The sequence below is a fragment of the Oncorhynchus tshawytscha genome, linkage group LG09 (assembly GCF_018296145.1).
Source record: "Oncorhynchus tshawytscha isolate Ot180627B linkage group LG09, Otsh_v2.0, whole genome shotgun sequence".
In the NCBI taxonomy this organism is placed as follows: Eukaryota; Metazoa; Chordata; class Actinopteri; order Salmoniformes; family Salmonidae; genus Oncorhynchus; species Oncorhynchus tshawytscha.
This window is the reverse complement of record NC_056437.1, coordinates 37,725,107-37,739,631: the sequence shown is the minus strand read 5'-3', so window position 1 is coordinate 37,739,631 and position 14,525 is coordinate 37,725,107. Positions and strand designations below refer to the sequence as shown.

At 43.8% G+C, this 14,525-nt stretch overlaps 1 protein-coding gene across 1 annotated transcript in view; it reads right to left on the bottom strand.

Annotated features, from left to right (window-relative positions):
- Positions 1 to 14,525, bottom strand: part of LOC112257916 (collagen alpha-1(XXVI) chain-like) — a 46,107-nt gene that overhangs the window by 27,022 nt on the left and 4,560 nt on the right. The gene's annotated exons all lie outside the window — the stretch shown is intronic.

The following is a 14,525-nucleotide window of genomic DNA, read 5'->3' as shown; positions in this document are numbered from 1 at the left end:
TTGTAGGCCTCCTTGCTCGCATACGCTTTTTCAGTTCTGGAATAGTGTGAGTCTATGTCCCACTCTGAACCTGAACCCTAACCCTTAACCTCTAGGGAAGTGAGCCGGATCCCTCTCTTACGGCCTGTGGGGCCACAGTGTGTCCACCTGTCCCGTTCAGCTGTCTTCTACCATTTCCTGCTCTGCAATCCACTGCGCTCCACTGTCTATCCGTCTGTCTGTCTGGTTCTCATGTTCCTTGGTGCAATGTGTCATGCCATTCCATGTTGATTATCACTTACCAAAGCTGATATTTATTGGCAGTTGGATGAACAACTGACGGAAGCTTAATGGGACAATGTATCTTTTCCAGTCTAAGGTTGTAGTTATTGCTTGCTACTAAGTGATATGGGCCTGTCCAGCTTGGGAACTTCCTCTTCAAGAAAAATACAAACTTGGTTCTCACAATCAAACCACTGTTTGCGCGTATGAACCGTATCTCTGTAGTGCGTTAATAATAGTAAACTAATGTATGTTTTTCCTTACAGTAGGTAGAGCTAGCATCTGTTTATGTTTTCCATACTCTTATCAATCAAGTTGCAAGGCGACAGCAATATGTGGAATTCATGTGAATGGTGGAGAATGTTCTCAGATGTTAAATTAGCCATGCATGCTGTGTGATATGAAACAAGTTATGGAAAAACAAATAATCTGCATTATAATCAGTTCACTTGAGGACAAACAGAAACAGAGTTTACATGGCAGATTTCCAAGCAAAGGTGCAAGGTTGTGTGAGTTAACCCTGTTACATCTGGGGTGCGTTAATGAACTACAAACACATATCCACTCAAACCACTTCTTACCAGACACGTCTCTACATTGTAACTCACACACTAAAATTTATGTGGCTGTACATGTGGCTGAACTACAGAGAAATATATGGGTTGACGTGACCCAATGCAACCCAACACGACCCAGTCTTGGGAAGTCTGTTTGCCAAAACCATTAAACACATTGACCTGAAAAAAAAACAATGGGGACTCAACATATGTAGATCTGGGTTGCATGAGAGAGTTATCACTTCCAGTTACCATGAGGGAAAAACCCTTGTTCACCTTGGAATTTAATCAAATATGTTGACTGCTTGAGCTTCCACATAAGAATAGCAATAGGGCATTTCCCAAATTTCGATGATCACTTTTTCCCAAAAACATAAAACACAGGTGAAATAAATTGGAACGCCAGTGTTCCCAACGCAGCACCAGGGATGGATGGATGGTAGCGATGGGGTCACCGAGGAGCACTGGGGAGGTCCTGGCACAGCCCCAGTTGAGCTCTTTAACTACTACCCCATTATTGTTTTAGATATGGACTACAAAATATCCCCGGACATTGCTCAGCCAGAGATAGGCATCAGAAAGGCCGTGTCGGAGGACGAGGGAAGTAGGAGGGACCGAGGTGGAAGGGGAAATGAGAACCAGGCTCCAGAGTCCCCCAGCGTTGTGATTCCCCTCCAGTCTCACAATCAGAGGGGATGGAAGAGCTCATCTGGACCTTACATAAACACTGCCTGGTTCTCTCTACAACACACCCCAAGATCACTGCTGGAGAACTCCATCAAAACCCCATCGGCAACTAAAACAACAGAAAGAGTTGATGATCTGTGTATCTCAGAAGGACTACTACTTACAGTCATTGTGGTTTAAAGTGGTGATAATCTCTTGATTGGAGATGAGTTTTATGCTCTTACATTTCAGCAGCACATAGGCTTGTCTGTGATCAGAGTTAAACAGAGTTAAGGGACAGGCACATCCCCCTCTTTGGAAGGCTGACCACATTTCCCATTAGAGTGTTCACAGTAGGGGAGCACATCACTAATGTCTTGCGATGAGGGGGAATGTCAAGACATGGCCCGGGGTACTGCATTTCCATCCCATGTTTGATGTCACTGAAACACGCAGGCTTCGTCTTGACGCAGTGGGGCGGATATATTTGGCCTAACCGAAATGTTTCGAGGAGGATTTTGCCCTTAATTGGTAAAGATGGGATCTGCTGCCGTCAGATGTCCGTGTTGGTCTCCTATGGAGCAGAGGAGGAAGGGGCCTGCCAGGGGCTGCTTGGGGGCTGGAGCTGACCAACTCTCCATGGAACATCCTTTCAAGCAAGCGTCTCACCAAAATATTTTCTTAGATCAACCGAACACAGAAGGTCACTAGTTCTGAGAGGCCCTTTGACCAAGGCCTTGAGCCTTGAGAACAAAAGTAGAGAGGAGAGAGGGAGTGAGAAAGTCGAAGAGAAAGACAAGGAGAGGGTGGAAGCTTGATTGATTGACCATACCAGTAGAAATTGGTCTGGAAGGGGGAGAAGGAGACCTATGCCTGACTTCTAGGGAGTTTCTGTACATAAGCTCAAGGTACCTAAGTCACTACCGTTTGACTGTCGAAGACTAACAATCATCACAGGCACTCAATTTCTTTCTCTACTATCAAATGGAACCTACAGTTGAAGTCGGAAGTTTACATACGCTTAGGTTGGAGTCATTAAACTCGTTTTTCAACCACTCCACAAATTTCTTGTTCACAAACTGTAGTTTTTGCAAGTTGATTAGGACATCTACTCTGTGCATGACACAAGTCATTTTCCAATAATTGTTTACAGACAGGTTATTTAACTTGTAATTCACTGTATCACAATTCCAGTGGGTCAGAAGTTTACATACACTAAGTTGACTGTGCCATTAAACAGCTTGGAAAATTCCAGAAAATGATGTCATGGCTTTAGAAGCTTCTGATAGGATAATTGACATCATTTGAGTCAATTGGAGGTGTATCTGTGGATGTATTTCAAGGCCGACCTTCAAACTCAGTGCCTCTTTGCTTGACATCATGGGAAAATCAAAAGAAATCAGTCAAGACCTCAGAAAAATAATTGTAGACCTCCACAAGACTGGTTCATCCTTGGGAGCAATTTCCAAATGCCTGAAGGTACCACGTTCATCTGTACAAAGAATAGTATGCAAGTATTAACACCATGGGACCACGCAGCCATCATACCGCTCAGGAAGGAGACGCGTTCTGTCTCCTAGAGATGAACGTACTTTGGTGCGAAAAGTGCAAATCAATCCCAGGACAACAGCAAAGGACCTTGGGAAGATGCTAGATGAAACAGGTACAAAGTTATCTATATCCACAGTAAAACGAGTCCTATATCGACATAACCTGAAAGGCCGCTCAGCAAGGAAGAAGCCGCAGCTCCAAAACCGCCATAAAAAAGCCAAACTATGATTTGCAACTGCACATGGGGACAAAGATCGTACTTTTTGGAGAAATGTCCTCTGGTCTGATGAAACAAAAAGGGTCATAAAGACCATTGTTATGTTTGGAGGAAAAAGGGGGAGGTTTGCAAGTTGAAGAACACCATCCCAACCGTGAAGCACGGTGGTGGCAGCATCATGTTGTGGGGGTGCTCTGCTGCAGGAGGGACTGGTGCACTTCACAAAATAGATGGCATCATGAAGAAGAAAAATGATGTGGATATATTGAAGCAACATCTAATGACATCAGTCAGAAAGTTAAAGCTTGTTCGCAAATGGGTCTTCCAAATGGACAATGACCCCAAGCATACTTCCAAAGTTGTGGCAAAATGGCTTAAGGTCAACAAAGTCAAGGTATTGGAGTGGCCAACACAAAGCCCTGACCTCAATCCTATAGAAAATGTGTGGGCAGAACTGAAAAGGCGTGTGTGAGCAAGGAGGCCTACAAACCTGACTCAGTTACACTGGCTCTGTCAGGAGGAATGGCCCAAAATTCACCAAACTTATTGTGGGAAGCTTGTGGAAGGCTACCTGAAAAGTTTGACCCAAGTTAAACAATTTAAAGGCAATGCGACCAAATACTAATTGAGTGTATGTAAACTTCTGACCCAATGGAATGTGATGAAAATAAAAGCTGAAATAAATCTTTATCTCTACTATTATTCTGACATTTAACATTCTTAAAACAAAGTGGTGATCCTAACTGGCCTAAGACAGGGAATTTTTGCTAGGATTAAATGTCAGGAATTGTGAAAAACTAAGTTTAAATGTAGTTGGCTAAGGTGTATGTAAACTTCCGACTTCAACTGTACATACCATCTGCATGTTGAGGCTCTTGCCCAAGAATTGTCAATAAAACCTCAGATTTATTCCTGGTCACAGTTCGTGTTCCATTGTCCAAAAACCCCTTTCAAAATGGTTTTCCTTAGACTATCTTTTCCGATAAAACTAAGTGAGGAGAAATCAGTGGCTCCATGACTGCACGGTCCTGTAAGTGCTCAGGGACGCCTCTTGCTTTTGGCAGGATGAGCTACAGTATGCTTTAGCAGCGCTGGAGACTCGCCACCGGCAATCTCCAAAACCCAGCGACGATGTTCCGCCTCAGATTTATTGCTTTATAATGGGGATATCCTCCTCAGTGGTCATTACCACAGACAGAGACTCAGGCTCCAGCTTCGTTAGCAGGCTTTTTCCCAGCCGTCCAAACAATCTCATGAGAGACTTAGGTGTGCCACAAACCTAGTAAAGTGGTGATTTAAACAAACGCAGTGGGATTTTAGCCGCTATTTGATTTATGGAGCTGGTCAATACAATAGCGGTAAGTGGAGGCTGGGATAGTACGGTAGGGTGCAGGGGCTGTAGGGATGCTGTTACCGACGGTCTGTGCCTGTGGACGTAACGAGCAGTGAGAACAGTGTGCTGGCTTACATGGACTGCCGTCTGGGAACCATACAGCACACATACAGATTAACAGTCTGGTTATTACTGAACTGACTCCCATCGTCAGCTCTTACTGGTCCACTTAGGCAGAGACAGGAGGAAAAGATGGGATCGGGAGAGAGAGAAACAAAGAGAGTGAAGAAGAGAAGAGAGGGAGCTACATACTACAGGCCACAGTATAATTCATGCTCACATACTGCACACATACTGCACACATACTGCACACATACTCCACACATTCACTCACACTGAGCAGTGAATTCACTTGGAGGCATTTAGTACTGCTTGCCTGCCGTGTAATATGTAGGTAGCGAAAGGACCATCAGAATGAGTCAATTGTCCAATGGTCCTTACCTACTGTACACAGACTGAGTAAATATGAAAATGTTTACGTCTGCGTGACCTCTAATTCAAATCCATAACTTCAAGAGAAAACAAGCAGATGTCACTGATTTGTAAATAATCAGCTGACATTGAACAGTCAACTCTTCTTGTGTGCTTAAAAGATAGTAAGCAATTGTTTCAGAGTCCATTGTAGTTGGAGTGTGACAGGAGGTGATACCCATGACTAGAGGCAGTGATTTCCTAACTTTCTGACATTGTGACCGAACTAAATCCTGTTGAATAGACAAGACAATTAGCTTCAGCCTCACAACCAAGAGGTACTGGTGACAACCCACTGGGATGATTAACCTGAGGTCACAGTCACAGTGACCCACTCAGCTCTCGCTTGAGAGGAACTCCAGGGTCAAGGTGCCTCCCACCCATCCACCCCAACACTGGCCCTCAGACCCTGCATATCATGTATTCTGACGCTATCGGATTTGGACCAGGGTCATATATTAAGTCTCTCTTTACCTTGCTCCATTACACCACCACCCCTATTCTGTATTTCTCTCCTTCTCTTAGCCAGACTGTGTCTGACCCTTCCCTTTGACAGGCCAGCTCCATAGTGACGAGAGCAGGCCCTGCATGGCTCCATATGGATGCAATTATTCCAGGCATTTCGACCACTTCTAAAAATGTTAGCAGACACATTTCCAAAGGTTAAGCAAACATCGAAAAACACGCACCTTTGATCATATCTTATGGGACTTTGGCTGAAATGCACCTTTCGTAAAGACATTCATTCCGACTCAAATGGGGTCAATAGCAACTGAATCAATTCAAAGCTGCCAATGTATTCTGCATTATGACCTAAAAAACTAAGGCTAAATCTGACTATCACTCTATTGCCTGAGCCAGTGATTGATGTTAAATTGAACCTACTATACAAACATCATTCTGTAACATACATGGCCAAGTGTCTGCCACGGTACATCATTAAACTAGCCACTACTTTACCAGTCTGAGGGGTATTTAGTTGCACCTGGAATTCAAGCCACTGACTCATACCACTGAGTGGTGATGATGATTTGTGACTCTCACGTACAGACAAGGCTTAAGATATTAGTCTAGACTCTAGACCCCCACACTACACTGAGAGAGGTCTATTACGGGTGCTTTCCCAGGGATATCTCAATGCCTTACAGTCTGTGGATGGGAGTGGTGGGTTGGGGGAGGTTAGGAGGGTTGAGTTAGCAGGACGTGAATCAAAACAAAAGCAGTTGGCATGTTCCTGTGAGAGCAGCTCCAGCCACGGCTGAAATCTGGTCACTGTAACCCGAGTTGAGTCTGGGAGAGGGGCTCCCTCTGAGAAAGGCAACCCGTGTCCCGAGGGGTTCAGTCTGTCCAAATATTTGACCAAACACGCAGATAAGTGTCTGTAGCCTGCAGACAATCACAGAGCACTGCTCTCTCTGCTTGCTTTTCACTCAAAATAAGTTTGACTTAAAGTTCCAATACAAGTTGCTGTGGAGTTCTTTGAAGGATATTTTCATGTTTGTTTTAGTATAGCAAAGTATGAAAAAGTATTGCACTCCCTCTGCAATATCTTTGGTCTCCAAATGGTGTGGGAATGAAGACACAGCATCAAAGTAAGTAGAAAACCCCTTAAACCAAGTGTTTCCACTGTAGATCATGAAGAACTTAAGCCAAGCAAAGTGGCCAGATGTTCTCAAGCCAATACTGGAAAAGCAAGTGGACCTCTCTTTCAAGGACTTATCATCCAAATCCCTCCTTTGGACACAACAAAGGCTGTAGCAGGCAACACATTTCAGGTCAGCCAGGTCAGTGCCTTCCCACTGGGCACACACTGGTTGAATCAACGTTGTTTCCACATAATTTCAATGAAATTACATTGAACCAATGTGGCATATATACGTTTAATTGGCATCTGTGCCCAGTGGGATATTTGTTTATAAACGAGAGGTACGTGGCTTTTTGAAGGTTGTTTTGGGGTGTCTGGAATAGTTCACAATATGTTCTTAGACTCTCCTGAAATACTTGTGCTCCTGGATTTCCAGATAAAACAATACAAATGTTTATAGGGACTTGGAGATGAATGATTCTAGTATTTGTCTCTATTCTTAGTCTCCTCAGATGCACACTTGTTTGGTTGTTCTGCACTATGGGGATGATTTGTGTCCTTTGGTTGGTGAGTAGGGAGTTCTGGATAATCTAATGATGCATTGGAGGAAAATACTCAGTCCATTCCCAACTGTGGATCTAAGGAACATTATATACAGTGCAGTCAGAAAGTATTCAAACCCCCTTGACTTATTCCACATTTTGTTGTGTTACAGCCTGAATTCAGAATGGATTACATAACTTTTTTCTCACCCATCTACACACAACATCCCGTAACGACAAAGTGAAAACATGTTTTTAGATTAGTTTGCAAATCTATTTAAAAGGAATTACAGAAATATCTCATTTACATACAGTACCAATCCAAAGTTTGGACACATCTACAGTACTCATTCCAGGGTTTTTCTTTATTTGGAGTATTTCCTACATTGTAGAATAATAGTGAAGCCATCAAAACTATGAAATAACACATATGGAATAATTTAGTAACCAAAAAAGTGTTAAACAAATGAAAATATATTTCATATTTGAGATTCTTCAAAGTAGCCTTTGCCTTGATGACAGCTTTGCACATTCTTTGCACATGCTTTTCCAACAGTCTTGAAGGAGTTCCTACATATGCTGAGCACTTGTTGGCTGCTTTTCCATCACTCTGCGGTCCAACTCATCCCAAACCATCTCAATTGGTTTGAGGTCGGGGGATTGTGGAGGCCAGGTCATCTGATACAGCACTCCATCAATCTCCTTCTTGGTCAAATAGCCCTTACACAGCCTGGAGGTGTGTTGAAAAACAAATGATAGTCCTACCAAGCGCCACCAAGATGGAATGGTATGTCGCTGCAGAATGCTGTGGTTGTCACACCCTGATCTGTGTCACCTCCCCTTGTGCTTGTCTCCACCCACCTCCAGGTGTCGCCCATCTTCCCCACTTATCCCCTGGTTATTTATACCTGTGTTTTCTGTCTGTCTGTGCCAGTTCGTCTTGTTTGTTCAAGCCTACCAACGTTTTGTGTCTCAGCTGCTCCTCTTTCCAGTTTCTCTTTTCTCGCCCTCCTGGTTTTGACCCCTGCCTGTCCTGTCTCCGAGCCCACCTGCCTGCCCCTCTGCCTGTCCCTGACCCTGCCTGCCTGACCACTCTGCCTGTCCTGTCTCTGAGCCCGCCTGCCTGCCCCTCTGCCTGTCTCTGACACTGAGCCTGCCTGCCTGACCACTCTGCCTGTCCTGTCTCCGAGCCCGCCTGCCTGCCCCTCTGCCTGTCCCTGACCCTGCCTGACCACTCTGCCTGTCCTGTCTCCGAGCCCGCCTGCCTGCACCTCTGCCTGTCCCTGACCCTGAGCCTGCCTGCCTGACCACTCTGCCTGTCCTGTCTCCGAGCCCGCCTGCCTGCCCCTCTGCCTGTCCCTGACCCTGCCTGCCTGACCACTCTGCCTGTCCTGTCTCCGAGCCCGCCTGCCTGCCCCTCTGCCTGTCCCTGACCCTGAGCCTGCCTGCCTGACCACTCTGCCTGTCCTGTCTCCGAGCACGCCTGCCTGCCCCTCTGCCTGTCCCTGACCCTGAGCCTGCCTGCCGTCCTGTACCTTTGCTCCTACTCTGGATTATCGACCCCTGCCTGCCTTGACCTGTCGTTTGCCTGCCCCTGTTGTTACAATAAACATTGTTACTTCACACACAGTCTGCACTTGGGTCTTCCTTGATCCCTGATAGTGGTAGCCATGCTTGTTAAGTGTGCCTTGAAATAATCCAAATAAAGAAAACCCCTTGAATGAGTAGGTGTGTCCAAACTTTGGACTGGTACTGTAAGTCAATACTTTGTAGGTGCATATTTGGCAGTGATTACAGCTGAGACTTTCTGCCTAAGTCTTTTATAGCTTTCCACACCTGGATTGTGCAACATTATTATTGAAAATATTCTTCAAGCTCTGTCATATTGGTTGTTGATCATTGCTAGACAACATTTTCAGGTCTCGCCATAGATTTTCAAGTAGATTTAAGTCAAAACTGTAACTTAGCAACTCAGGAACATTCACTGTCATCTTGGTAAGCAATTCTAGTGTAGATTTGGCCTTGTGTTTTAGGTTATTGTCCTGGTGAAAGGTGAATTCATCTCCCACTGTCTGGTGGAAAGCAGACTGAACCAGGTTTTCCTCTAGGATTTTGCCTGTGCATAGCTCCATTCCGTTTAGTTTTTATCATGAAAAACTCCCCAGTCCTTAACGATTACAAGCATACAGTGCCTTGCGAAATTATTCGGCCTCCTTGAACTTTGCGACCTTTTGCCACATTTCAGGCTTCAAACATAAAGATATAAAACTATATTTTTTTGTGAAGAATCAACAACAAGTGGGACACAATCATGAAGTGGAACGACATTTATTGGATATTTCAAACTTTTTTAACAAATCAAAAACTGAAAAATTGGGCGTGCAAAATTATTCAGCCCCTTTACTTTCAGTGCAGCAAACTCTCTCCAGAAGTTCAGTGAGGATCTCTGAATGATCCAATGTTGACCTAAATGACTAATGATGATAAATACAATCCACCTGTGTGTAATCAAGTCTCCGTATAAATGCACCTGCACTGTGATAGTCTCAGAGGTCCGTTAAAAGCGCAGAGAGCATCATGAAGAACAAGGAACACACCAGGCAAGTCCGAGATACTGTTGTGAAGAAGTTTAAAGCCGGATTTGGATACAAAACGATTTCCCAAGCTTTAAACATCAAGGAGCATTGTGCAAGCGATAATATTGACATGGAAGGAGTATCAGACCACTGCAAATCTACCAAGACCTGGCCGTCCCTCTAAACTATCAGCTCATACAAGGAGAAGACTGATCAGAGATGCAGCCAAGAGGCCCATGATCACTCTGGATGAACTGCAGAGATCTACAGCTGAGGTGGGAGACTCTGTCCATAGGACAACAATCGGTCGTATATTGCACAAATCTGGCCTTTATGGAAGAGTGGCAAGAAGAAAGCCATTTCTTAAAGATATCCATAAAAAGTGTCGTTTAAGTTTGCCACAAGCCACCTGGGAGACACACCAAACATGTGGAAGAAGGTGCTCTGGTCAGATGAAACCAAAATTGAACTTTTTGGCAACAATGCAAAACTTTATGTTTGGCGTAAAAGCAACACAGCTCATCACCCTGACCACACCATCCCCACTGTCAAACATGGTGGTGGCAGCATCATGGTTTGGGCCTGCTTTTCTTCAGCAGGGACAGGGAAGATGGTTAAAATTGATGGGAAGATGGATGGAGCCAAATACAGGACCATTCTGGAAGAAAACCTGATGGAGTCTGCAAAAGACCTGAGACTGGGACGGAGATTTGTCTTCCAACAAGACAATGATCCAAAACATAAAGCAAAATCTACAATGGAATGGTTCAAAAATAAACATATCCAGGTGTTAGAATGGCCAAGTCAAAGTCCAGACCTGAATCCAATCGAGAATCTGTGGAAAGAACTGAAAACTGCTGTTCACAAATGCTCTCCATCCAACCTCACTGAGCTCGAGCTGTTTTGCAAGGAGGAATGGGAAAAAATGTCAGTCTCTCGATGTGCAAAACTGATAGAGACATACCCCAAGCGACTTACAGCTGTAATCGCAGCAAAAGGTGGCGCTACAAAGTATTAACTTAAGGGGGCTGTATAATTTTGCACGCCCAATTTTTCAGTTTTTGATTTTTTTTTAAAAGTTTGAAATATCCAATAAATGTCGTTCCACTTCATGATTGTGTCCCACTGGTTGTTGATTCTTCACAAAAAAATACAGTTTTATATCTTTATGTTTGAAGCCTGAAATGTGGCAAAAGGTCGCAAAGTTCAAGGGGGCCGAATACTTTCGCAAGGCACTGTACCTATAAGATGATGCAGCCACCACTATTCTTGAAAATATGGGGAGTGGTACTCAATAATGTGTTGTATTGGATTTGCCCCAAACATAACAACTTGTATTCAGGACAAAAAGTTAATTGTTTGCCACATTTTTTGCAGTATTACCTTAGTGCCTTGTTGCAAACAGGATGCATGTTTTGGAATATTTGTTTTATTCTGTACATGTTTCCTTCTTTTCACTCTGTCAATTAGGTTAGTATTGTTGAGTAACTACAATGTTGTTGATCCATCCTCAGTTTTCTCCTACCACATCCATTAAACTCTGTAAGTATTTTAAAGTCACAATTGGCCTCATGGTGAAATCCCTGAGCAGTTTCTTTCCTCTCTGGTAACTGAGTTAGGAAGGACACCTGTATCTTTGTAGTGACTGAGTGTATTGATACACCATCCAAAGTGTAATTACTAACTTCACCATGCTCAAAGGGATACTCAATGTCTACCAATAAGTACCCTTTGCGAGGCTTTCGAAAACCACTCTGGTCGTTTTGGTTGAATCTGTATTCGAAATTCATTACTCGACTGAGGATCCTTACAGATAATTGTATGTGTGGGGTACAGAGATGAGGTAGTCATTCAAAAATCATGTTAAACACTATTAGTGCACACAGAGTGAGTCCATGCAACTTATTATGTGTCTTGTTAAGCACAATTTTACTCCTGAACTTATTTAGGCTTACCATAACAAAGGGGTTGAATGCTTATTGACTCAAGACATTTCAACTTTTCATTTTTAATTACTTTGTAAAAATATCTAAAAACATAATTCCACTTTGACATTATGGGGTATTGTATGTAGGCCAGTGACAAAAATCTCAATTGAATCCATTTTAAATTCAGGCTGTAACACAACAAAATGCGGAAAAGGTCAAGGGGTGTGAATACTTTCTGAAGGAAAGGATTACATTTTGTAATCAGGGTAATAAATAATAACCTATTGACTTCTGACAAATTGTGCATGAATAATAGCATTACCAAATGCATATGCTTATGTCGAGTAATACTGCTCAACAGTAATTTGTTATGGTCACTTAAAATACAGTCCAGGGAGTATCAATCAAGTAAGAATCATGCCAAATCCAGCAAATAACAACTCACTACAAAGCCTGGGTTTTAGTGGAGGAAAGCGAATGATTGAGGCAGCGTTCTCAAGGCCCTGTCATGAAAGCCATCGAAGCAGAACAAAAATATGAGTCAAGTGAAATATTACAGCCACAATGCTATTTTTTTCCCCTTGACGTAAAATTACATTTAACAGAGACTATGAAGCCTTCAATGGATTGGATGGGAACTCAAAAGGACACGGGTGAGTATGGGAAGCACATGGCATATGAAGAAAATTCTGTGAAACTGATTGAAAAAGAATCTGTTTTGTTCCCTCAACATTATGGACAGCTTGAGTCAAAATGTGTGTTCCATTGGCTCTGGACCTTCGTAGACTCTGTGCCTTTATGACTGGGTTCCACTGGATGCTTGAAAGGGCAGAACTATGTCCCCTTTGAAACATCCAGTTCTCATTGCTACGGACAATACAGCTATTGTCTGCTTCACCACCAAAGACTGAATCCTTCTGGTTAAAGTCTGACGAAGTTAGTGCGCGCACATCCAGCCAATTTCACAGGTGCAATTTCACAGCTTCTAAATCTGACGAATACGGTTAAAAAGCTGCACAGTGTAACTATATTTTTTCATTTGTTCCTATGAAATCGGACACTTGCCATGTGCCTGCAACATGCTCATCTTGACAGGGACTGGCAGTTCATGAGAACACTTGCTTACAAAGTCCCATAATAGGCTCCCTGTCCAATGGCTCCAAAGAGTGGATGTCGTGATGACTCTTCTCTTAACCGGCTGTTTCCATAGAGCAGTGAAATCCGGGGTACAGCAGCTGTGCATGCACTACCACAGACAGCTGGCTGAGACCCAGCTTTCACATCCACCAGGTTGCACACACACACACACCAAGGCTAGATGACACACTCGCCGCCCAGCGCATTACGGCATGACGACAACCTGGAAGAGCTCACTCTAGAGGAGTCGCAAACCTGAAACAACAACGACGCGCTGGTTTCAATTAACGCAACGGCCCTGGGAGCGAACGCTGTCTGAAACAACTGTGTCGATAGAGTGGGGGGGGGGGAGACCTCCCAACCCCAGATGATGTAATTTCTTTCCCTCAGAAGCATATGCTTTCTGGGTAAAGACGGGAGAGGCATGTGGTTCTTGCCACAACAGTAAGTGGGCTGACTTCTGCAACTGTGGCTTTCCTATCCAGGGATAACATTGCCTCCCGAGCACTGATCCTGGGGTGCTTTGCTTCAACAGTCTAGAGACAAGGCTGTGAATAGCACCTTGTTCTTTGAACTTTTTTTGCCATTCAAAGCACATTGGAGTTTTGCAATGGGTATGTGAACAGTGAATGTGTACTGCTCCAACTGCTGATGTTCCAGGAATAAATAACAGGTTACAAATCTCTAGTCACTGCATTTCCATATCTCCCTCTTCCTCTATTGCTTTATACCTATATACTGTATGCTGTTTGGCAGACACCTTTCTCCAAAGAGAATAACAGTAGTGCTTGCAGACTTTTTCATATGGGTGGCCCCAGCGGGAATTGAACCCATGATCCTGGCAATGCAAGCGCCATATGAAAACTTTTTAAATAACCATTTTTGGTTCCAGGTAGAACTCTTTACACAAGGGATTCAACATGGAACCCAAAAGAGTTCTACCTGGAACCAAAAATGGTTCTTCTATAGAACAGCCAAAAAAACCTTTTGGAATCCTGAGCATGATAGGACCACTCTCCCATCTCTTGCTGCCAGGTCCTTCACCTGAAGCTGCAACAAGGCTACACTGGAGAATTCCAGGCCAACATTTTATACCTTTCAACATTTTGATTCAGCAATTATAACTGAAAACAATGTTTTTTTTATGACTAGCACTCATTTTCTTCACCAAAATCAACAGATCATGTCATATATGAAGGACATGATATCTGATTGCCATGGTTGAGTTCCCATGCCAGTGGATTCCGCAGCCATGTGAATAACTGCAAAGATGGAGATGTTTGGTGATGGGGCCAGAAGCAGATGTTCAAGAATCATGGCTGAATCCTAATTTGTAACGGGTGCTTGAGATTCACGCAAATCTCCCAATGACAGTTTTACATGATTTACTGTAGGTGAATGTTAAGTGAAGCTATTTGTGTGTGTGTGTGCGTGTGTGTGTGTGTGTGTGTGTGATAGAGCTGAGCTTCCTGCCCTTAAACAGCCAATCCCTGGGGTTCCTAGTCTGCCCTGTGAAGGCATCCGCTCTAACAGGGGAGAGGTAGAAAGAGAGAGAGTTTGGGTAGGGGGGTTTGGTGCATTAACAACAGCTGGAGCGGATGACCTTGGTTCCCCTGAAACCAAAACAAGGCTCTCAGTAGA